This window comes from Amblyraja radiata, chromosome 13 (genome assembly GCF_010909765.2).
Source record: "Amblyraja radiata isolate CabotCenter1 chromosome 13, sAmbRad1.1.pri, whole genome shotgun sequence".
NCBI lineage: Eukaryota > Metazoa > Chordata > Chondrichthyes > Rajiformes > Rajidae > Amblyraja > Amblyraja radiata.
In genome coordinates this window covers 43349231-43372803 of record NC_045968.1, presented here as the reverse complement: position 1 = coordinate 43372803, position 23573 = coordinate 43349231, and the positions used below count along the sequence as shown (strand labels likewise).

At 39.4% G+C, this 23573-nt stretch overlaps 1 protein-coding gene and 1 long non-coding RNA gene across 3 annotated transcripts in view; one reads left to right on the top strand and one right to left on the bottom strand.

Annotated features, from left to right (window-relative positions):
* The window catches only part of LOC116979944, a 75706-nt gene extending 67041 nt beyond the window's left edge, over window positions 1–8665 (bottom strand). Inside the window, exons 1-2 of the long non-coding RNA XR_004413810.1 lie at window positions 8538–8665; window positions 5835–5844 (exon numbers count right to left, since the gene is read on the bottom strand). This is a non-coding gene — a long non-coding RNA (uncharacterized LOC116979944). The remainder of the gene's footprint in view (window positions 1–5834; window positions 5845–8537) is intronic.
* dipk2a (divergent protein kinase domain 2A) overlaps window positions 1–23573 on the top strand; it is a 182736-nt gene that overhangs the window by 140169 nt on the left and 18994 nt on the right. The window lies entirely within an intron of this gene.

Here is a 23573-nt window from a genome sequence, read left to right as displayed (position 1 = left end):
TGGGGAGATGGACATCGGTTCGCTGGTCGATCCAGACGTCCATGGAAGGCGATGGCTGGAGGCCTGCAGTATCCTGGGGCTTACCTGGACCAGGCAATGCTCATTAGACCTAGAGCATGCACTGGACTTTGAAAATGACGGCAAAACCTGGCACCTCTTGCATGCTTGCATAGCAGACTATTTCTGTACACTTTGCTGGTCAAGGATATGGTTAGGTATGGCAATACTGTACTGGGCTGTAAGTAAGAAAATAATGTTACTGTGCATTTGCACACGTGACAATAAAAACACCTTTGAAATTGCTTTAGCTGCCATTCTGTTTGACCTTTGAACCAGTCACTCATGTGGATTATGTCAAAGCTTTTACTAATGTCCATCCATGTGGAACCCAGATTTATTTAGACATTTCTAAAATGTATTCTTAACTGAATCCCTAAATGTATGCTCACATTCAAACTATGTGTCTGTAGTAAGTATATTCTAACAGTATTTCCTTTGGCTTGCAGTTTGCACAGGTGAAGTACATCATAAATTCAGCATGTAAATAACTGTCTCTCTTGCTCTTTCCCCACCATTTACAAGAAGAATGATTGGGCATTTTACATAAACTGTAATTGCAACAGGGGCTTGTTCAAACATTTTAGAAAATAAAAACCCTTTTGATTAATGACAGTCATGGGGCTTTTTCACGGGGCGAGTTGACGCAAGATGTCACCAGAGTGAAGAGGTCGTGGTCCAGCACGAGTCTCGCACGATATAACGGGGGTAGATAAAGAGTTCCCACGGTACTCGGCATTTCTGTTATTTGTGCGAGTGACTTGTCCGTTTCCCGAGCTTTCGCGTTAAATCTTGAATGAACATCGTGAACTACACGTGACACAAATGATGTAACTTTTTTTTTCACACACTATATATATCCTCCCTTGGTTGAATTGGCTCATTTGGAGACATATTTTACTGTGTATGTGGGAGACACAGATGGACTGAGCACAGTACCTCGGTCTTACTGTGTGTGGGAGAGGGGGAGAAAGAGACGTACACTCACAGAGGCAGAGTCTCTCAGCCTGTGTAAGAGGGAGGGAGAGAGAGAGAGAGGCACACACAAGGTGGATGTGAAATCTCACCTGCCTGTTTCAGTGACAGACACCCGCCGCCAGTAAATGAAGACACCCCCATCTGTCTCCCCCTCCTCTCCCTCGACTCCCCCACCTTTCCCTCCCAACTCCAGTCCCGTCCCGACCCCCTGGGAAACTGAATAGAGCAACAATATAGATATAGAAACTGAAACAATATAGAAACTGAATAGCGCAACATGGCAAAAACATCTCTGACATACTTTACCCCCTTTCTTTGAGATTTTCTGGGAGCCATCTCTGCAAGTGTTCCTGTTAAAAAGATTATCCAACAATGACAATTAGGTGGGACGTCCTCGAAGGACACATGTTCCCTTGTCGATATTGAGACCACCTGTTTTACTCACCTTCTGTCCCCTCTGTCCAGCTTCCGGGTTTACCGTTCGCAGGAGTTCCCACGCGCTATATCTCTAAAATCTGAAGTTAGGTAATGTCTAAAGGAACTGCAGACGCCGGTTAATGCTGGTTAATACGCACAGAAGGACACAAAATGTTGGTGTAACTCAGCAGGTAAGTCAGATCTGGGAAGAAAAACATAAAAAGCTGGAGTAAGTCAGCGGGTCAGGCAGCATCTCTGGAGAAAAAGAATAGGTGACGATTCGAATCGGAGCCCTTCTTCAGACAGCCTAATCGGAATTGAGTCTGAAGATGTGTCTCGTCCCGAAACATCAGCTTTTTTTCTCCAGAGATGCTGCTTGACTCGCTGAGTTACTCCAGCTTTTTGTGTCTGTCTTCGGTTTAAACCAGCATGTGCAGTTCACTCCTTACACGGGTCTCTGTACAACATTGATTGGTAGCGTTCCGGACCCCTGGACCCGAGGACTCCGACCTGTATCTCTCAAAGAAGTACATGTGAAAAATTTCTCACGGACCATAAAAATGCGTAACCTTTCAGTAAAGTCCCTTTTAAAGTCCCTTTTAAAGATTATAGTTATTTTCTTGAATCTCATTAACATAACTCATGAATAAGTTGATGTCCATATGCGGATGCAAATCTTTATTTTTATTTATTTTTTTAATTCAATCCCACAGAAGATAATTTTTACTCACCTTCTGTCCCCTCTGTCCAGCTTCCGGGTTCACCGTTCGCAGGAGTTCCCACGGTACCCGCAAGAGTTATTACGGATATCGCACTGGCCACTACGTTCATATAATGTTGCAATACTCAACCACAAGTGTACAAGTCAATCTTGGAGAAATTCAAACTTTCTTGAATTTTCTCCCGAGTGACCAAGTTACACGATGACCTGCCGTTAGCGCTACGGTAGTCCACGGTGGTCCACGAATGCCGTACTGTTATCGCACGAGGTTCCCACGATGTTAAACTCCGGTTAACTCTTGCGTCAAGTCGCCCCGTGAAAAGGCCGCTTTACCTGAATCTACTGCTGAAAATATATGTTGGCTCATAATTGGAATAAAAAAAAGATCAACAATCCAGCAAATTGGAGGTAGAATTACGCTGTTTATTAACATTATCTGTACAGTATTTTGATATTTATTGAGATAATTCAAGCAGTACAGAAATGGTATCCTTTGTCTGTTTAAATAGTTATTTTGAAAATAGTTTGTACAAAGGAAAAGATAGCTTTCTGGAAAAATCCGATACTGAAATTCCAGAATCTTTGTCCAATTGTCTACATAAGATTGTAGAAATGGCATTGAGCTATTTTCTCTACTTCTCTTCACTTTGTAGAGAAGTAGATAGTCTCTGTGGAAGACATGGAGAAACCTTTTGACTTTCCTGACCTTTGTTTTGCTTTAATGGTCTGGATATGTATCCCCATATAAAATTTCTTCTACAACAGGTAATCACTAAAATTTGTTTAAAAAAACAAGCTGACATCGACAGTGTGTTTTAGAGACTGAAGATGTATTGATCTGTATCATCTTTGAATGTGACAAACTGCATTTGGACCAAGGCACTGATGAAGGCAGTGAATAGTATTCAAATAGAGTTTTGGAATTGCATTGCGCAAGTGTTTGGTTAAATGAGACTAAATTGTCAAAGTTGATGAGGTTTGTAGTAGGCATTTAGCTTTGCCTGGATGAAGACAATTTTATACAAATATCTGATGTGTTTACACATGAGACCATGCCTGTTTGGCATCAAAATATACCCAGACATTTGATCAGGTCGAATGGCCTTACTTATTTTCGGTGATGGAAAATATGCAGCTAGGGGAGAAATTCTGTACATGGATAAAACTGTTATATACAAATCCCACGGCTAGAATATTTACAAACCAAAGGTTGTCATCTAAATTTAGCCTATCTAGAGGTTGTAGACAAGGATGCCCATTATCTCCATTATTATTTGCGCTTGCTATTGAGCCACTGGCAGAAAGAGTAAGGGGGCATCCGGAAATACATGGGTATAACACAAAGGACACAGTGAATAACATTTCTCTATACGCAGATGATGTATTAATTTACATTACAAAACCAGAAATTAGTATTCCAAACTTATTAAAGTTAATAACCCAATTTGGTTCACTTTCAGGATACAGAATAAATTGGAATAAAAGTGAAATTATGCCAATAAGGGAACATAACAAACAGATAATACAACAATTTCCATTTAAAATAGTAAATGAAAAATTTAAATATCTAGGTATTTATGTAACTAAGATATATACATCATTATTTAAAGCAAATTTTCCCCCATTACTGAACAAACTACATAAGAATATTCAATACTGGAAAACACTTCCTATCTCAATGGTAGGCAAAATCAATGCCATAAAAATGATTTTTTTACCGCAAATATTATACCTTTTTCAGACAATTCCGATATATTTGGCAAAAAACTTTTTTTTTAAATTGGACTCTATTGTTAATGATTTTATCTGGGATTATAAGAATCATAGGATAAACAAAAGACACTTGTGTAAATCAAAAATAAATGGAGGCTTGGTTTTACCCAATTTTTTGTTTTATTTCTGGGCAGTTAACATTAAAAATATGAATTTCTAGTTGGAAGAAATAGATCATCAACCAGACTGGTTAAAAATGGAAAAGGAAGATTGTTTACCTTTTGATATCGGTTCGATATTATTTGCTACGTCTAAATTAAACAAAAAAATTTATAGGGAAAACCCTATAATATTTAGTGCTATACGAATTTGGAAACAATTAAAAAAGACATTAAAATTAGATAATTTATCACTTTTTCTTCCAATTGTGAATAATCCTTTGTTTAAGCCTTCATGGTTGGACGGGGGTTTTACACAATGGAAGAATTATGGAATTAAAAATATGGGACAACTTTACAAGGAAGGCACTTTTCTGACATTTCAGGAGTTGCAACAGACTTATGGACTTCGAGGAAATGATTATTTCAGATATCTTCAACTTAGAGATTATGTAAAATCGAACTCCCAAAATTTTCGAATTAGAAATTCAGAAATTCTTGATGAATGTTGGAACAAACATCCTAATACAGAAAAATTAATATCTTATATATATAATATCTTATTAGACAGTGACATTCCTTCGACGGACTTACACAGACAAACATGGGAAAAAGAATTAAATCAAGTAATAACGAAAGATACTTGGGAAGAAAGTTTGCAACACATACATCAGTGTTCACTAAACGCCAGACATTCTCTAATACAATTTAAAGTAATACATAGGTTACATTATTCAAAAACAAAACTACATAAAATTTTTCAACATATCTCACCTATATGTGATAAATGTCAACATTTAGAAGCTACATTATCTCATATGTTTGCAAACTGTATAAAAATTAAAAAATTCTGGGTAAATATTTTTAGTATAATATCTAAAGTAACCAGCACACAATTGGACCCAGATCCAAAATTAATAATACTCGGAATATTAGAATTAAATCAAACACTTAGAACAACACAAAGAAACTTTATTGATTATAGTTTAATAACAGGAAAAAAATTAATTCTAAAATTTTGGAAAGGCCCTACGGCCCCCACAATCAAAATGTGGATTATAGAAATGACGGAGACCTTAAACGTGGAAAGAATCAGATTTTCCCTGTTGGACAAACAGGAATTATTCGTTGGAACATGGTCTCCTTTTATTGATTATTTAAAGGGTCAGAATGGTTCAGCACAGGAACCTGACTAGCACGCGGGCTAAAGAATGGATGAAATACTATACTCTGAAATGTACGAATATATCTCGAATGAAGTCTTTTTAATTTAATAAATTTTTCCATTCTTCTTTAACTATCTTTTTCCTTTTTTTTTTTTTTTGATTTTTTTTTTGTTTGTTTTTGTTTTTGTTTTTCTTCTTTTTCTTTTCTTTCTTTACTTCATCTATCTCTTTAGTTCTATCTAGTTTAAAAAAAAAAAAGGCAAAAAGTATTGGAGACAATGTAATAATAATTGACAATATTATCAATTTAAAAATGTAAGACTGTAATGATGTAAATAGGTTATGTACCTATCTCCAATAAAAAAATATTATAAAAAAAAAAAAAAAAAAAATATACCCAGACATGAGGACTTGAAACAATGGCCTTACTTGAAGGATGTCAAGATACCTAAAATAAATTCTAGTATCGACCTACTTATCGGAACGAATGCTTTGAAGGCATTGGAACCTATACAGACTGTGAGGAGTCAAGGGGACGGACCGTTTGCTGTGAAAACCCTACTCGGATGGGTTATCTACGGCTCCTTGAGAAGGAACAACGAAAGCACAAACCAGAAGAACCACCCTGCTGCTGCTGTTAATCAAATATCTACTGTTAAATTAGAAGAGCTGTTAATCAAGCAATACAATCATGATTTCAGTGAAAGTACCAGTAAGGAATCGGAAAAAATGTCCAGAGAAGAATCCAAGTTTTTGGTTATTATGAACCACTCAGTAAAGATGATAGAAGGACACTATTGTCTAGGCTTACCTTTCAAGCAAGAAAGCGTTAGTCTGCCAAATAATCGTCGTATGGCAGAGCAACACACACAGAATCTGAAACACAAGTTTGGCAAGAATATGGAATTTCATGAGGAATATACGTCTTTCCTAAAGGACATGATTGACAATGATTATGCCGAAATGCTACCAACAAACCAGCTAAATCGAAGTGATGGAGAGCTTTGGTATATTCCACACCATGGGGTGTACTCCTCTAAGAAAGGGACCTTGAGGGTGGTCTTTGACTGTGCTGCAGTCTTCAAAGGGACATCACTCAACTGTCAACTATTGCAGGATCCGGACCTTACCAACTCATCATTGGAGTTCTTATTCAATTCAGACAAGAACCGATTGCTTTGATGGCTGATATTAAAGCAATGTTTTATCAAGTGAAAGTATCAGAAAAGCACATTGACTACTTGCGATTCCTATGGTGGCCCGATGGTGATGCACAACAAGATCTTGTTGAATACCGGATGACGGTACATCTCTTTGGAGCAGTGTCGTCACCAAGTTGTGCAAACTTTGCATTGAGGAAGACCGCAGAGGACAATAAAGCTCACTTTCCAGAAGTGACAAACACTGAAGAATAATTTCTACATGAATGATTGCTTAAAATCTATGTCTACGGCGCAGGAAGCAATTCAAATGGTAAAACATCTGACTTCCCTCTGCAATAATGGAGGATTCACACTTTCCAAATGGATCAGCAACAGCTGTGTTGTATTGGAAAGCATTCCACTAGATGACAGAGCCAAGGAGACCAGGAGTTGGATTTGGACAAAGACAATCTGCCAATTGAAAGAGCACTGGGATTGCACTGGTGTGTTGAATCAGATGTAATCAAGTTCAGACTCACGATTCAGGAGCGACCATGTACAAGAAGGGATATCCTATCTGTGATTGGTTCTGTTTATGACCCTTTGGGATTTCTTGCACCATTTACACTGCCTGCCAAGTTGATTTTTCAGGATCTTTGTAAGGAAAAGCTTAGATGGGATGAGAGTATAACACAAATTTCATCTCACCGATGGACAGAATGGTTAGCTGATCTCAACAAGATCTTGGAATTTAAAGTGGACCGGTGTATGAAGCCAACAAAGTTTGGTAAGATCAGATGTACGCAGTTGCATCATTTCTCAGATGCAAGTGAAAGTGGCTACGGTACTGTTTCATATCTAAGACTAGAAAATGATATCAATGAAGTACATGGTGCATTCTTAATGGGAAAGGCCAGAGTGGCACCATTGAAGCAAATGATGATTCCCAGAATGGAACTTACTGCCGCAGTCTTAGCTTATAAAATTGACATAATGCTACGGAAAGAACTACAGCTTCAACTGGAAGAATCAATCTTCTGGACTGATAGTACTACGGTGCTTAAATACAATGAGAACAAATGTTTCCTAACATTTGTAGCAAACACAAACTCTTGTGTAAGGAGAGCTACTAATGTTTCACAGTGGAAATATGTTAACACAAAGAAAATCCTGCAGATGAAGCTTCTAGAGGATTAACAGCAGACCGCTTCTTAAGCAATAAGAGATGGATCAATGGACCAGAGTTTCTCTAAGCCAGACAGAGAATGGCCAAAGCTTGATCTGGGATTTGAAATTTCTGCTAATGATCTGGAAATTAAACAAAACATCACAGTGAACGTCATATATATATATGTTATTTTTGTTTTTTGATATATGTTAAGCTTTAAAATCTCTTATTTAATATTTATTAATAATATTAGTAATTGCCATGTTATAGAACAATTAGCCATTTAGCTTAACTCAGTATGTTATAACTATAACCAGTTACCTGTAAATTATATCTGTCTGTAATTATGTGGGTGGGATTTATACCTAGTCTGATACGTGTTTGCGGTTGGGATTCTGGCGCAGACTTCCAAGGAGCTTAGTTTAGTTCGATAAAGATCGGGGGAGAGATAGATTTCGACCATGCACGAGCATGACCACGAGTATGATTGAAATGTACTTATACAAGAAGAAGCTTTTATGAATTATCTTACTGTTTGTACTACTACAATAAAGAAACTATTAATCAAGAGACTGTTTTTGGAAGATTCATCTTTCGACAGCATTGAATGTCTCGTGAAGGGCTCGTGGGTGCGTATAGATTACCTTCTAATCCATGGTCATCAATTAAAGTGACGATTGAGGGATAAATCCTTGAGACGTTGTAAAAACAGTCACTACAAGGTTGGCTGCTAGTTGTTAATCTTGTATATCTATCTATATATTACTAATACTTTCATCTTATTTGTTTCTATCCATCTATCTATGTGAGCCCATGTGATCCTGAAATTACGCCGAAACGCTACACGATAGCGCTAAATGTTTTTGCACCACCTTGCTCCGCATTGTCCTGTGGTGGTTTGTGTCAAGTTTCGTTCAGATTGACGTTATATTTACAAGTTATTCATAATTTTTAACTTTAGAAATTCAAGTTTAAGAAAAAATTAGCAGCTGTTGGGATCCAAATCCTTGCTGGCACCAGCTTGCAACAAAGTTGCAATCGAGTAACACTCAGTCCTTCCAGCAAGTTTTTAGCTGAACAGGAGGAGGAGGGGGAAATTGCATTATTTTTTAAAGTCCTCGAAGCAAGAGGAGGGGGAGGCAGTGCCGGGGGATTTGCCCCTGCACAGTTGGGGGCTATGGGTGAGTGCTGGAATATGGGGGAATGGGTGAGTGGTGGCATATTGCATTGTGGAACGGCCTTCCATGTGACAGGGACCAAACTATCCCAGTTGGTCTAGTGTGTATATATATATTACTAAAACTCTCATCTTGTTTGTGTGTATGTGTGTGTGCGTGATGAGTGTGATCCTGAAACTACGCCAAAATGATACCCGATAAGGCTACAATTTATGGTCCACCTTACCATTATCCTGTGATGTGCTGTATCAAGTTTTGTTCAGATTGATGGTATATTTTACAAGTTATTCGCATTTTAAACTTTACAAAAACCACTTTGACAAAAATCACTTCCACTTGCAGCATATGAAATCACAATGGGATCCCGAATCTCATTTACATAAAAAATTGCTCTTTTCCAAAAAATTCTGTTTTATTCAAATTTTTCCATTTTTACTCACAATGGGATTGCGAATCTTATTATTATTTTAAAAAATTGTGATTTAAAAAAACTTGGGGAGAGGTTTCATTGGAAAAAATCGTGGTTTTCATTGTTGGGGGTGAGATAGGGGAGAGGTTTCATTCACAAAATAAACATCGCAATTTTCATTGTGTGCTAGGTGGGATAAGGGGGAGGTTTCCATTTTCATAAAAAATCGCGGAAATAAATCAGTTAAAAATAATAATAATAATAATAATAATTTGTTTATAGGGACAGTGCATATTAATGAACATTTGCATGTAAATATGCGAGATTGTAGCCAATCAGTAGCTAATTTCCGTCTCACGTCCCAGGCAAAGGTAGGTGAAGTGTCTTGCCCAAGGACACAACGACAGTACACACTCCAAGCAGGATTCGAACCGGCCACCTTCAGGTTGCCAGCCGAACACTTAGCCCATTGCACCATCTGTCGTCCTGTGGTTTCATTTAAAAAATACATCTCAATTTTCATTGTTGGGGGGTCGGATAGGGTGGAGGCTTCCATTTACATTAAAATTTGCAGGTAAATAACTCCCTATTAAAGAAAAACATCATGATTTTCATTATGGGGGGGGGGGTGGGATAGTGGGGAGTTTTCCATTTACATAAAAAATCACGGGGGGAAAATTCCTTTTAAAATAAATCGCGATTTTCATTGTGGGGGTGGGTGGGTTGGATAAGGGGGAGGTTTGATTTGAAGATAACCATCATGATTTTCATTGGGAGGGTGGGATAAGGGGGAGGTTTCCAATTACATAAATTGCGGGAAAAAAATCATTTTAAAAAAAACTTCGCTATTTTCATTGTGGGGGGGAGGGTGTGATCGAGGGAGGATTCTTTTTTTTATCGCGATTTACATTGACTGACGGTAGGGGAAAGGAGAGTGAGGGAGAGGTGAGGGAGGCAGTGGGGGAGGGGAGGAGGAGAGGGGAAAGAAGAGGGAGGATGAAGAGCTGGGGGGGGAAGTTCTGCGAGATGAGGGGGAATGGAAGATAGGGATAGGATGGCGAGGTAATTGCGTTGGGGGAACAGGCCTCCGGTGTGACTGGGACCCAACAACTCCCACTTGGTCTAGTAAACAAATAAAAGTGCAATCAAGCTAAAATTCCAAATTGCTGAGATCTCAATCATGCTAAGATAATTACATAAGAATTGCAAATGTAAGTAAAAGATTGGAAATGAAATATGTTTTGTGATTAGGGAATTTGTCTCTAATTTAATCGCTGCAGAGATTAATTTAAATGCTATACGAAAGCTCTTGTTTCTTGATTTTATTGCTGAATATAAAAAAGCTGTACAATATTCTATTTTCGGTCTGAAATTTATTTTTTCAATTTTTTTGTCTTATCATTTTTTGCAGCTGTAAAATATGCATTCTTGTATGAACAAGAGGTGGAAAGCATTAGAAAGCAAATCAACTGTGTGCAGCTTTCAGGACTGATCTCAACCTTCCCCTCTCACACCATTCAAGGGTACTGTGTACACTTTCAGATACAGGGAGGTTGTGGAAACAGGTGTGGAGAAGGGAATGTAAGCAAACGAATGTAATAAAATTTAACTACAGGAAAACATGAATAAGAAATGGGTTAATTCTGCATGATTAAAGTGTTACATGGGACGAGTACAAATCTCGTAGGGAAGTATAAATAGGAAAAGCAGAATCATTGATTGAATTTATAGGAGTTGAATGCAGAATAGTTGGAATAAAACCAATGCTGAATACACTCATGAAATTCTTGAACCCTAATATGGAGTTTCAAAAAACATAAGACTACAGATGAATTAATATTCACCAAATTTACTTTTGTATTTTATTTAGTGGAACGGTTTTTGAGGCTGAGGACAAGCTCAGAGTGGGAGTGACTAAGAAAATTAAAATGACAGGTGATCAGAGGATAAGATAATACTTACAGATTGAATTCCTCCGAGTGGAGGAATCACTCTCTTTTGGGGCTGCATTGTGGACAGCAAGTACAGTATGATGAATCAAAAAGTACAAATAAATTGTTTCACCTGGAAAATATATTTGGGCTGCTGAGCATATAAAGTGTAACGGTAAAAGAGCACCTGTAGTTATACAGGTGGGTGCCCGAGGAAAAGGAGTGGGTATTGTTGACAGAAGACTGAAACAGATTGCTGCTTTGCAATGCTGCAAGGAAGAGGAATATTATGTTCATGTAAATGGTGTTGAAAACATTGCTTTAGTAATTGGATTTGATTTGACTTCATTTCCGCAATGTAAGTTGTGGCTAAAGCAAGTAAACTTCTGTTTTGATTTGTTTTGATCCACTTTGGTAGCAAAAACAGGAAGGCAGATTATTATCTAAATGGTGTCAAGTTGGGAAAGGGGAAGTACTACGGGATCTGAGGGTCCTTGTTCATCAGTGAAGAAAGCGAATGGCACGTTGGCCTTCGTAACAAGAGGAGTTGAGTTTTGGGGCAAAGAGGTCCTTCTGCAGTTGTATAGTGCCCTATTGACACCACACCTGGAGTATTGTGTGTAGTTTTGGTCCCCTAATTTGCGGAAGGATATTCTTGCTATTGAGGGAGTGCGGCATAGGTTTACAAGGTTAATTCCCGGGATGACGGGACTGTCATATGCTGAGATAATGGAGTGGCTGGGCTTGTATACTCTGGAGTTTAGAAGGATGAGAGGGATTCTTATTGAAACATATAAGATTATTAAGGGTTTGGACACGCTAGAGGCAGGAAACATGTTCCCGATGTTGGGGGATGCCAGAACCAGGGGCCACAGTTTAAGAAAAAGTGGTAAGCCATTTACAACGGAGACGAGGAAACACTTCTTCACCCAGAGAGTTGTGAGTCTGTGGAATTCTCTGCCTCAGAGGGCGGTGGAGGCAGGTTCTCTGCATACTTTCAGAAGAGAACTAGATAGGGCTCTTAAAGATAGCGGAGTCAGAGGATATGGGGAGAAGGCAGGAACGGGGTACTGATTAGGGATGATCAGCCATGATCACATTGATTGGCGGTGATAGCTTGAAGGGCCGAATGGCCTACTCCTGCACCTATTGTCTTGCCTATTGATTCTTTGCTCTTAATCCCAGATTAAAACAATGTAGCTGAGATCAATTGATCCAATATGCTATGCTATGTCTTTGAACGTTCTAACCATTTAACCCCACTGCATCTTCTACCCAGTTTTGTAAAGTTTCATTATGTGTGCAATGCCACTTTGGCTAAAATTGAATGAAATATAGAATATGCATAAAAGTATTTTGAACAGCATCTCAACTCCGTTGGATGTTTTATTAACTGGTAATTACTTTATTGTCACATTCACTCAGTAAAATCACACTATACGTAAGCAAAAGAGTGCAGAGATTTAGAAGATTTCTTCTTAGGGAGTGCACGGAAATGCCATGCAATTAAAAATATTGAGTTTTATCTTGTCCTTAAGCGCCCATTGTCCTGACGACAGCACAGGATTGGTGATATGGGGGTTGGTCTGTCCTGCTAATGCTTCTTGTGATGATGAGAGGTGGCATGTATTCTATAAAATACTGTTCCTCACCATGTCTCTTGGCTCCAGGCTGTGGGAACTGAAGCACATTTTATTGCTGACAAGAAATGCTGGGATTTGATGTGCAAACCCAGTGAGCTGAAGGTTGTGAATATGGTCTTCGAGTCCTGAAAGGCTGATTCCCTTTAATTTAAAGGCCTGACCGAGATCATCCAAAACAGGATTAGTGTGACCATACAGCTCGCTGTAGCAGTGGCATCCATGGCTCATCTGTTCAATGTATCACATGAGCATTGCTTTGCTGTTGATCATTTTACATTGCTGAGATAGATGAGAAATTAACGCAGGTTTGCTCAAAATATTAAAGTTATAATGGTGTTTGTTTTATTAGCCCAGGTCATCATGTTCATCACCATAGGTTCTGAAGTGACTCAGGCTATTGTGGGAATTCAGACTACCACGGGTGAAATATTAGGTGCCTTACAGGACAAATGGGTAGATTGAGAACCAGTGCTCTCCTTATGCATGGATTCTTGCCTCTTGACTCCTGTCTCACCCTTATTTCTGCAACATTGGAGTTGCCTGTAATGCCAAATTCTAAGCCATCTATTTAAAATAAATGTATAGGTTTTATTTCGGTAACTTAACGTATAGCAGCATCAATACCTTCATGCCTTATTCGCTTGATTATAATGTAATACTGGTAGTAACAATTTCACACTTTGCTCATGATTATAACTGGGCCTGAAGATATGTCTGTTTCAAGCTACCACTGTGCACAAGACATATATGAAAACCTGATTTTGTCCCAACACCAACAAAGACTCACCAAGAAACAATTTATAACAATATTAATGTTTGTTTCTACTAGGCCAGAGAAGTCACATTTTCCACTACTTTTCAATTTGATTAGAAAAACAGAAACATTATCAAAAGATTTGCTTTTGATCAATGTTATATGAATTTAATCGATATATAGTCAAGGTCTCAGCAGCAAACTCCATGATCTGTCAGCAAAAGGCAGCTCAATACAGCACAGATTTCAACTAAAGCAAATAAGTATGAATGACAAATCAATCGCTTGACAATAGTTAGGCCAATTGATATTCCCGGAATATGGCATTCAATTATGTTGAAATGTTGCTGACAGAAGACTGTAAACAGCCAATAAAAAGATGTTTTGAAATACAGCATAGCCATATAAATTGTACAGTCAATACACATGCAAACATCAATAAAGCCACCCGTGTCCAAGATTCAACAGCTTACATCCTACTTCCTACAATTTTAACTAATCTGTTGAACTGATTTTCTTCCATTGGTTAACTCGTCCATTTAAATTTATGTTTTACGTAAGCACCAACTGACTGATCGAAAGTGAACTGCACCAAAAGCAGTGATAAATTGCTACTCAATATAGTGCTAGGGTGGAGACGCAGGGAACTGCAGATGATAGTTTCCAAAAAAAGACAAAGTACTGGAATAACATAACGGATTAGGCAGCATCTCTGGAAAACAATCTGAAGAAAGGTTCCGAACTGAAACGTCACCTATCCATGTTCTCCAGAGATGCTGCCAAATGTAGCACTTTGTGTCTTTTATTGTAAAGACCTACGGTGCATCTATTTATGGAAGGGGGCAACAGAGTAAAGTGAAATAAACTTCAATTTTGTTTAACTGTTTCTACAGGTTTTTATTATTGACTAGACCAAGGGTCCCGTCCCCTCAAAGCGCGGTTGCGGGGGATGGGGTGGGGGGGGGGGGCGGTCTTCGGCGTCACACAAACTAACCACCACCCCCCCCCACACACACACACTAACCCCCCTTTGATATTATACTAATATTATTAATTTGCTCCTTTTACCCCATCCCCTGCTCCATCCACTCACGCATAACCCCTGACTGCGCAGGCGCGACTTGAGAGGGGGAGATGGAGAGGGAGGGGGAGGAGGGTAGAGAAGGAGAGGGAGTTGAACTTGAAGGAGCCCAGTGGAGCGCGCAGCACGACTTGATCACGTGTTCAACAGCTTCAATCCAGAGCCCTGGGGGGGGGGGGGGGGGCGGCTGGGCCACGTAACTCGCAGCTTGTGGAAAACAGTGCCCCTGCGCGTTGAAAATGCTGCGCAGCTTGCCGCGAGGAGCAAAGGCTTTGTGACGTCATCCAGCTCGCTTCAGCACGTTAGATTTAAAAAAGATGTCATATTGGTGAACAATTTTAGTAAAAAACTCGGGGAAATAATGAATCAAATTTATAGATGATGGGATTTTTGAAATCATGAGGTAAATCTCTACCGGAATATATAAAAATTTCACCGTTACCGCGTCGGGTTTTCGAGGAGATGTGAATCAAAGAAAAAGTTCAAGCAAGCAAACCCACAAGCAAGTAAACATCCAAGATCAGTGTTTTATATTATAAAGCTGCAGAGTTCTCCATTGAACTGAAACCTGAAAACTATATTTATGTGAGCATAATCCAGGTTTATGACTAGTCATGATGTATTTTAAACTTGATAATGCATACAATATATTCCCACTTCTACCATTCTGATCAATGTAAATATCAATCTGTGTATACTACACCATACAGGCAACTCGCTGTGAAGGATTTATCTACAAATACAATATCAAACAATGTAATTAAGTGCTGGGATCATGAAGTGGTTGGCAGAAATCATGGAAACTAACAATAAGCAATGACCTGCAAAAGGTAAAGGGTGAAGATAAGGAAAATGGGTAATAGAGAGATTTTGACTACAACTGATAAACTTCCTGCACATCCACAGGAGATACAACAGCTGCCCTTTTATCCTTTCAATTTACATGCCCAACACATTTCAGAATCTCAGCTGCTCTATATTACACATACAGTGCAAATGTCAGGAAGATTTTAGTCACTCCCTGAGGTTGCAAAGGAAAAGTCCAAGTCAAGAGACAACATAGCACAGATTGTGAATTTGGCTGACCAACTGACAGCGCACACTAATAGGCCATTCTCACGTTACGAGCTGACGCAAGAGGTAACCCGAGTGAAGGGGTCGTGGTTGAGCACGATATAACAAGTGAAAGATCAAGAGGTTAACCGAGTTCCCACGGGTAGACGGCAGTTTCCCGTTTACTTGTCATTTCTGCGATGTTCCCAGTTCGTCTCCCGAGTTACTCTTGAGCCAATCCTGATTGAAGCTTTGTTTTAATAAGCAACAGTGTTATGTTTTAATAAGCAACAGTGTTAAAGAAGACCTCTCCATCCTGTGGCTTTGTTTTAAAGATGTAATTCAGAGCGGCCGCATCTATTGATGTGACCTACAAAGGGAAAATGCGCACCATCCAGTGCCAGAGCAGTTATACTTATGATTTGTTTGAAACACACAGGTTTGATATGTTTTAATTGAATTTACTGCCATGTCTACACACTGCGGGGAGACGGGAGATTAAATCTTTGAATGTGGAAGGATGTGCACATCAGATTGTTGTGAGACGGAGCTCAAGGTTCGCCTCCTGAGTTGCTTTGGTGCCCAGGCGTGAATTGAGATGGAGAGAGGTTGAGGGGGCGGGGGGGGGGGGCGTCATTAATCTGTCTGGGGTGACATGGCTCTTGGGTTAGGCTGGGATCATTCTCTGCGGGGTGATCTTAGTGCGGGAGACAAGTGTAGGAGAGGTGTACTGACTGTGTGGGCAGAACTTTGGAAGTGATTGCCCACCAGTCTCAAAAGCCGCTGTGTCTCCCTGTCCCTGGGATAGCAGGGGGCGATCAAACAGCAAAATACCCCCCTTCCCCTCCAACTCCAGAGGAATCCGCTCCCCGATGGGCCGCTACGGCAACAAGTGGCAGTTCACCCACAGCCCGAGCTGCGCCCCCTCATCCGCCACCCCAAGAACAAGACGTACCTTGCACACCATCAGCTTCTGCCCCTACGGGTAGCGTGTTCCTCTGGAGTTGGAGCGGGGCTGGGCTGGAGTTGCTGCTGGCTGTGGGTCTCTGGGATCTCCGTGCTTGCAGTGGGCCTGGGGGTAGGTGTCCCGTTGGTCCTGACGTCTCCGGCCACCCCCCCTGGACAGTAGCTGAGACTGGGAACTGTACCGCCCTTGCCCCCTCCCTCTGCAACTGCAAACAACCACACTCTCCTGCTCACCTGCAAGGGCGGTACAGTTCCCAGTCTCAGCTCCTGTACAGGGGGGTGGCCGGAGATGTCAGGACCAACAGGAACCCACTCCCCGATGGGCCGCTACGGCGACAAGTGGCAGTTCGCCCACAGCCCGAGCTGCACCCCCTCATCCGCAACCTGGGTTCCTCTGGAGTTGGAGCGGGGCTGGGCTGGAGTTGCTGTTGGCTGTGGGTCTCTGGGTTCTCCGTGCTTGCAGTGGGCCTGGGGGTCGATGTCCCATTGGTCCTGACACGGACCTGCTGGCATCGCCGACGTGAAGACAGTGCAAAGCCCCCGCGCCGGTGCAATGGGCGGGGAGCTGGAGAGGGGAGGGAAGGGGTCACACACATGGCCGGGAAGCAGAGGGGTGTAGGTGGGGGTGGTGACAGATGGAGCCAACAATGAGTGGAGAAAGACAGAAACACCGACGTGCAAAGGAGACCTACAACAGTGCATGATCTCTCTCGCGTGGCAGGTGACTGTCGCTGGGAAACTGAAGGGAGCGACAATCTGCTGCTGCCTGCCCGCTGAGTTAAAGAGTTCCCACGGTAGACTCACGATACACTAAGGTAAACGCACGGGCCACTACGTTCTTAAATCGAGTTAAAATGTTTCAATTATTAACCACAAGAGTAAAATTGACTCGTGGAAAATTTCAAACATGTTTGATTTTTTGCAAGAGTAGACAAGTTATACGAGAACCTGCCGTTAGCGCTACGATGCACTACGTTGCGTCCACGAATGCCGTACGTTAATCGTACGTTATTAACACGAGGTTTAACTCGGGTTACCTCAAACGTCACCTATCCACATCTTCCAGGGATGCTGCCAGACCTGTCAAGTTACTCCAGCAATGTTTTTTATTTGTAATCCAACTTTTGCAGTTCTTTGTGTCCTTAATTTAACATTTGGCAACAGGGCCATGGGATACAAATCAACCTTTATCCAAGTTAGAAACACAGCCTTAAAATTTACCATTCTGACCAGAAAATGTTATGATAATGCCAGCATAGATTCTTAGCAGAAACAAAACTGCCTATAGTGATTTGCATCTAATTTAGTAATTTCACAGCAGTAGTGTTCATCCTATAATGTCCTGTAAAGATAATTATCGAATTTTCAGTAGATTAGCATAGAAATATGTAGCTCAGAATAAAAGTAATCAAAAATCTATATTCTGAGAAATCAGTTAATTCCAACATGTAAATTAGGTAAATATTAAAATATTTTAATGTGAATGAAGTGCACTGTTAAAGTAATTTGTAAATAGATTCATAATAGTTCTATAAGCTTTATATCCTATTTCAAATCTATGCCAGTGACAGGATGAAATCTCATTGATGGAAAGGCTCTGAAAATAGGGTACTCAACTGCTCCAAATGGATAAGCCCAAAGCATTAATCAAATTCCCATGTAAATCACTATTAATTGTCATTATACAGACAGTTTCAGTTACCTTAGACTTGAGGATGTTTTTGAAATTGAGAATACTATACCGATGATGATATCCCACCCCCACCCCATGTGTTGATGGAAAAGTGTACAAGATATTTGGAACAGTTAATGTATGTATCGCCACTCTTAAAATCTCCAGACATTTCAAATAAAATAATTAAACTAAAATCTAATTACATTGGCAACCATAATGCAAAGGACGATTTACAGACATTAATTGTTTTATTTGAAGGGATAAGCACATAATAGAATGGGTATGAAAAATAAATGATACTGGGCACAGAAATTCCCAGGAGTGGCAAGAGACACCCATACTTAGTAGATCCCCGACCACGAGCTCTACACTTACATGGCGCAGGTCTTATATTCAGATTACCTTTGTTATAACGGACCATGCAGGGGGTGAAATTAAAAAAAGAACTGAAATAAAACCAGAAAATGTTGAAAACACACAGTAAATTGGGCAGCATCTGTGGAAAAAAACAGAATTAATGTTTCAGATCAAATACCCTTCAGAACCTATTGCCTGATATCTAATGGAGTTCTTTGTGGAACTGCTGACATTTTCTTATGTAGCTGTTTGGAAGTTCAGGACTTGAATGCGAGTGTGCAAAAATGTAGAACGTTAAATTTCCAGAAGTTTCAGCTCATGTTAAACTTTGGAAATCTGCCTTACAATGCCCTATGCAACCAGATGCAAGTTTAGTGACTGCATTCATATCAATAACAAGGAATGGCTGAAAGAAAATATATATTAAACTTACATTAAATTGAATTGCTTTAACCACATATATATAATTGTTTTCTCTGACATTTGAGAATTTTACTTAATTTTATATTATTTTAAAAAAATGTTAATTAAATATTTTAGTGATTTTAAATTATGGGTATGGAAAAATTTTCAGTTGAATGTTTGTGGATATCAGATATTTACGAGCATGCAAACTCTTGGATAGCAACTATGTCATACTTTCCAGGTTTGTAGGTTGTCATCACAAGAGGAGACACGTTACTTATTGTTAGAATTCCCCACTGCTCAGGGTAGAGCCAGGTTTGTGAACTACAATCTGCGGTTGTCGTTACAGGCCTCTATAATGGACTTGTGTTATAATGGATGGAGCGCCCCCACGGTAATCAGACACCACTGTGTCTTTAAGAACACAGGCTGCCATGAACACTGTGGGGGTTCATGAAAATTGACAACCAATTGGTTCGATGAGCACTTGTGCAATGATACTCTGTTAAACAATATAACAGCTTCTAGTATTTTTAAAAGTAACAAAAATACATATTTAGCTGTTAAAAACAACTTTGTATTTGAAAACAACTCATTTCATAGAGTGAGGTGGTTAAAGCGAATCCCTTACTTGGTTTATAGTGGACAATCAGCAATAAAGGAGACTTTACAACTCACTTACATCATTGGTTTCTTTCCACTCAGATGTTAGGCCGCTGTCACCTACATCATGTCCATTCCAGAACCAAGGATCACATCTGTCAGGCTACTGATGTGCTTGCTTTGAGCTAAGGTGGTTAATTTCCAAATTTACTCATTCACTAAGGCATAGAAAGGGATGGGCCATACACTGAATGTTCACAAAACAAATGCCCTCGCGAATTGGCCCAAGTACATAATATTATTTTGGGATAATAAAAAGATTAATGACAAGATGCAGACCTCTTCCATTACTTATGGAGCCATCTTTCAGCGAAGGGATACAACCATGTTGCAATTCGTCAATGATTTCAATCCGATGACAGAGTCAATCTGAGAAAGAGTTTGTAAAGATCAAGCCCTCAAACTCAGCACCAACCACATTGTCTACCAGACATCCTACATCAGAGTCTCAAGAAATTAGCCCAGACTGTCATAAAAAAATCCTTCAAATCCACTGGAAGGGTAAGCAAACCAACATCAGCTTTCTCTGCCAACTCAATAGCCCAGGTTTATTTGGGCACACCACATCATTTGCATTCCTGATTACAGACTGCAAAACAAATACTTTACTTTGACAAGAAACAAATGAAAGACATTTTCAAAGCCTCCTTAAGAAAAAGCGGTCAACACAATCAAAAAACATTTTCACCCCGGTCATTCTTTCTTCTCTTTCCCATTGGGCAGAAAATACAAAAGCTCGCAAAGCACCAGATTCAGGAATAGCTTTATCGCTGTTATCAGACTACTGGAACTGTCCTCCTATAAGCTAGTGTGCAGTCCGGATCTTCCAACCTACTTCATTGCAGACCTTGCACTTTTTCACTGTAATTGTAATGCGGTAACTATATTTTGCACATTGGTATTTTTCTTTTTTACATTGCCTGTTGTATGGCTTGATTACACTTGTGTTTAGTTTGATTTGATTCAAAAGCACGGAAGCAAAACATTTTCGCTGTGCTATGTAACAATAATAAACCAATACCAATAACAAATGCACAAAAATTGTTCTAACATAGTCAGATATCCGTAGTATTGTAATGAATGACATCTAAAGCACAAGATTGATAAGAAAGAACAATTAGTACAAGTGGTGAAAGAGGGGAAACTAGTTCTGCCATTCATAGCAATGTACACAAGTCAGACTTATGTGTAGGAGTGTCCATAAGTTGGGAGTTTGAAACCTGGGGATAGCCTGTGTGTTAAGTGTATGAAGAGCAATATGATTTGTCTATAGAAAATTGAACTTTTTGACTTACTGAAGAATGAGTTAATGGACATTTCTTGGAAATGGAAAAATCCTACCTAACCTGGCAGCTGTCCATAGTTTATGGATAGATTTTGTTAAACTGTTATATTCTTTCTCTTTATAATGTTGTATATTTAAGAAGAGTGTAAGGCTTGGATTTTTCCATTACTTTCAAATATCAGTGGAGATCTGTGTGAAAGCAATTACCAATTGTGAATAAGATTTCAGTTCAGATGATTTGCTAGATTTTAAAATACATTTTGGCTTAAGATAGTGGGGTTGGTGCATCATTCAATATACAGTAAAACTGTAATACAATAATACTGTACAGTTAATTAATATATGTATCTTGCTGTTAATGAAATAGCAACAATGTCAGTAAAATGCGAAAAACAAAATGCTATTGTGCATGTCAAAATGTGATTAGGGTTGCATGAGGCATTTGATGTTTATTTCATGAAAAATGACATTGATATTGACTAAACTCAATGGCAAGTCATGTAAGAAATCTTAAATCGTAGTATCTCAAAATTGGAGGCTTAGTTAATGCTTTTTATTAACTGGTGCAAAAGCAAATGGGAGTGCTGCTGCTTAAATCTTTCATATTATTGGGTCAGAGCAGCATCTGTGTCTTATACCAAAATACAGAGGACAGGGGAGAATGGGAAGACTTCACGTCTTTGCCAAAGAAGTTATTAATAATTTGATTATTCTCATACATTAAAACTTATTGTATATAAAAGGTAGTTTCAGCTGGTATAATTGCCTTTGGAGGGTTGAACACTTCTGTTTGTATATGTGCTTCACCATCTTTATTTCTGCCAACAATAATTGAGTTTTATTCGAATGCTCGTAGCCCTGAAAAATAGAAACATTTTTATTTACTAAACCTGTCCCAACTCTTAATTATCTGCAGATTGTCTGTAAGAGACTACATAAAATTTGGCATTTAGTTCATATTCATATACTTAGTTCATATTCATATACTTAAAACTCTTGATCAATAATCTCAAAAATAAAATTATTGTATTGTGTTTTTTTGATTCACGGTAGAGTATTAAATGAATAGTTTACATCGGTGATCTCTAAGAAAAAATGTGCTGTTAGATTCTCAGCAAAGGAAGATTTAATTCAGATTTTGATAAATTAAATATTTGAAACACCTGGCCCAGACGGGGTGCAACATAAGTTGTAGAGGGAAAGTAAAGAAATGCAGGTCTTCACCATATTTTTGAAATACCTGTAAAGTGGACAGAACAGGAACATTGAAAAAAAGGATGCATCCTGTTCAAGATGCAAGAAGAAATTCAGTAACTCATAAGCATTTTTATAGGAGCTAAGAGCACAGTCAAAGTAATGCATAGTAAACAGAAAGTAAAGTGTGTAAAATGTTGATGCCTTTTGAGAGTTTAGTGTTTTCATTTCTGCCAACAATGATCCTGATTTGCTTCCATCTTTTGACCATGAATAGATTGCTGAGAGAAGGCCAGCATGATTTGTTCAAAGCGAATTGTGTGTAAATAATATTTAGTTGATATTAGAGGGGCTAATGAGGGAAATGTGGTTGATTTAGTATATATTCAGATTTTCAAAAGGCATAAAGTAAGCTTGTAGCCAATTTGAAGGTCATGCGATTAAAGGTGCTGCAGCTGCAAGGACATAACATTTAGCAAAGTCCAGTAAAATTGTTAGAATGGACCCCTTTATAACTGATTCCAGTTTTGGCGGAGGGACCAGATAATGCCATCCCAGCTTGCACCTTCTATCTAGCCCTGGCTTCCGATGCCATCCCTGGCTCACATGGTGCACCAGCAAATACCTCTTCACCCACCGCACAGTCCGGTTCATATCATCTGCTCACGGCCAGGGGCTACCATGTGAACTGGAACATCAGTCACATCAACCATGAAGAAGGACTCGCTAGTTCCAACCAGTGGCATCGACGCCTAGTTATAAGGTGAAATGACACGAAGTGCTGAAATAACTTGGCAAACTGAATCAGCCTGAAGAAGGGTCCCAACGTGACCTTTCCATGTTCTCCTGGGATGCTGCCTGACCCACTCCGCTGAGTTACCCCGGCACTTTGTGCCCTTTTGTGTATGAGCCATCATCATTTTAGTTTAGTTTAGAGATACAGCGCGGAGACAGGCCCTTCGGCCCACTGAGTCCGCACCGACCAGCGATCCCCGCACATTAACACACTAGGGACGAAGGAATTCTACAGTATAGTTTTTCCTGGGGTTCGTATTGCCTCTCATGACTCCGTACCGCAGAGGATACAGCCCTATTCAATCTTTTCTCATATGACAAATTAGCCATCCCAAGATCAGGTCTAATGAATCTTTGTTGCGCTTCCCTATGTCAAGTATGTCCTTGTTTAAGCAAGAAGACCCAATTTATGCACAATACTGAAGGTGTCGTCAATTTAACACGCTATATAAATGCAAGTAAGATAGCTTTATTCCTGTATTGAATTATACATCATTAAATCCAGCATACCAATGGCCTTCCCAATTGTTGCTCATGTATATGTTTAAATTGGTCTGTGTATGAGGATGCATGTCCTTTCGCGCATCAACACTTCCCAATCTCGTGTAAAAAAAACAGAATATTTAAAACATATATTTTATTCAACGTTATGAAAGTGTTGGAT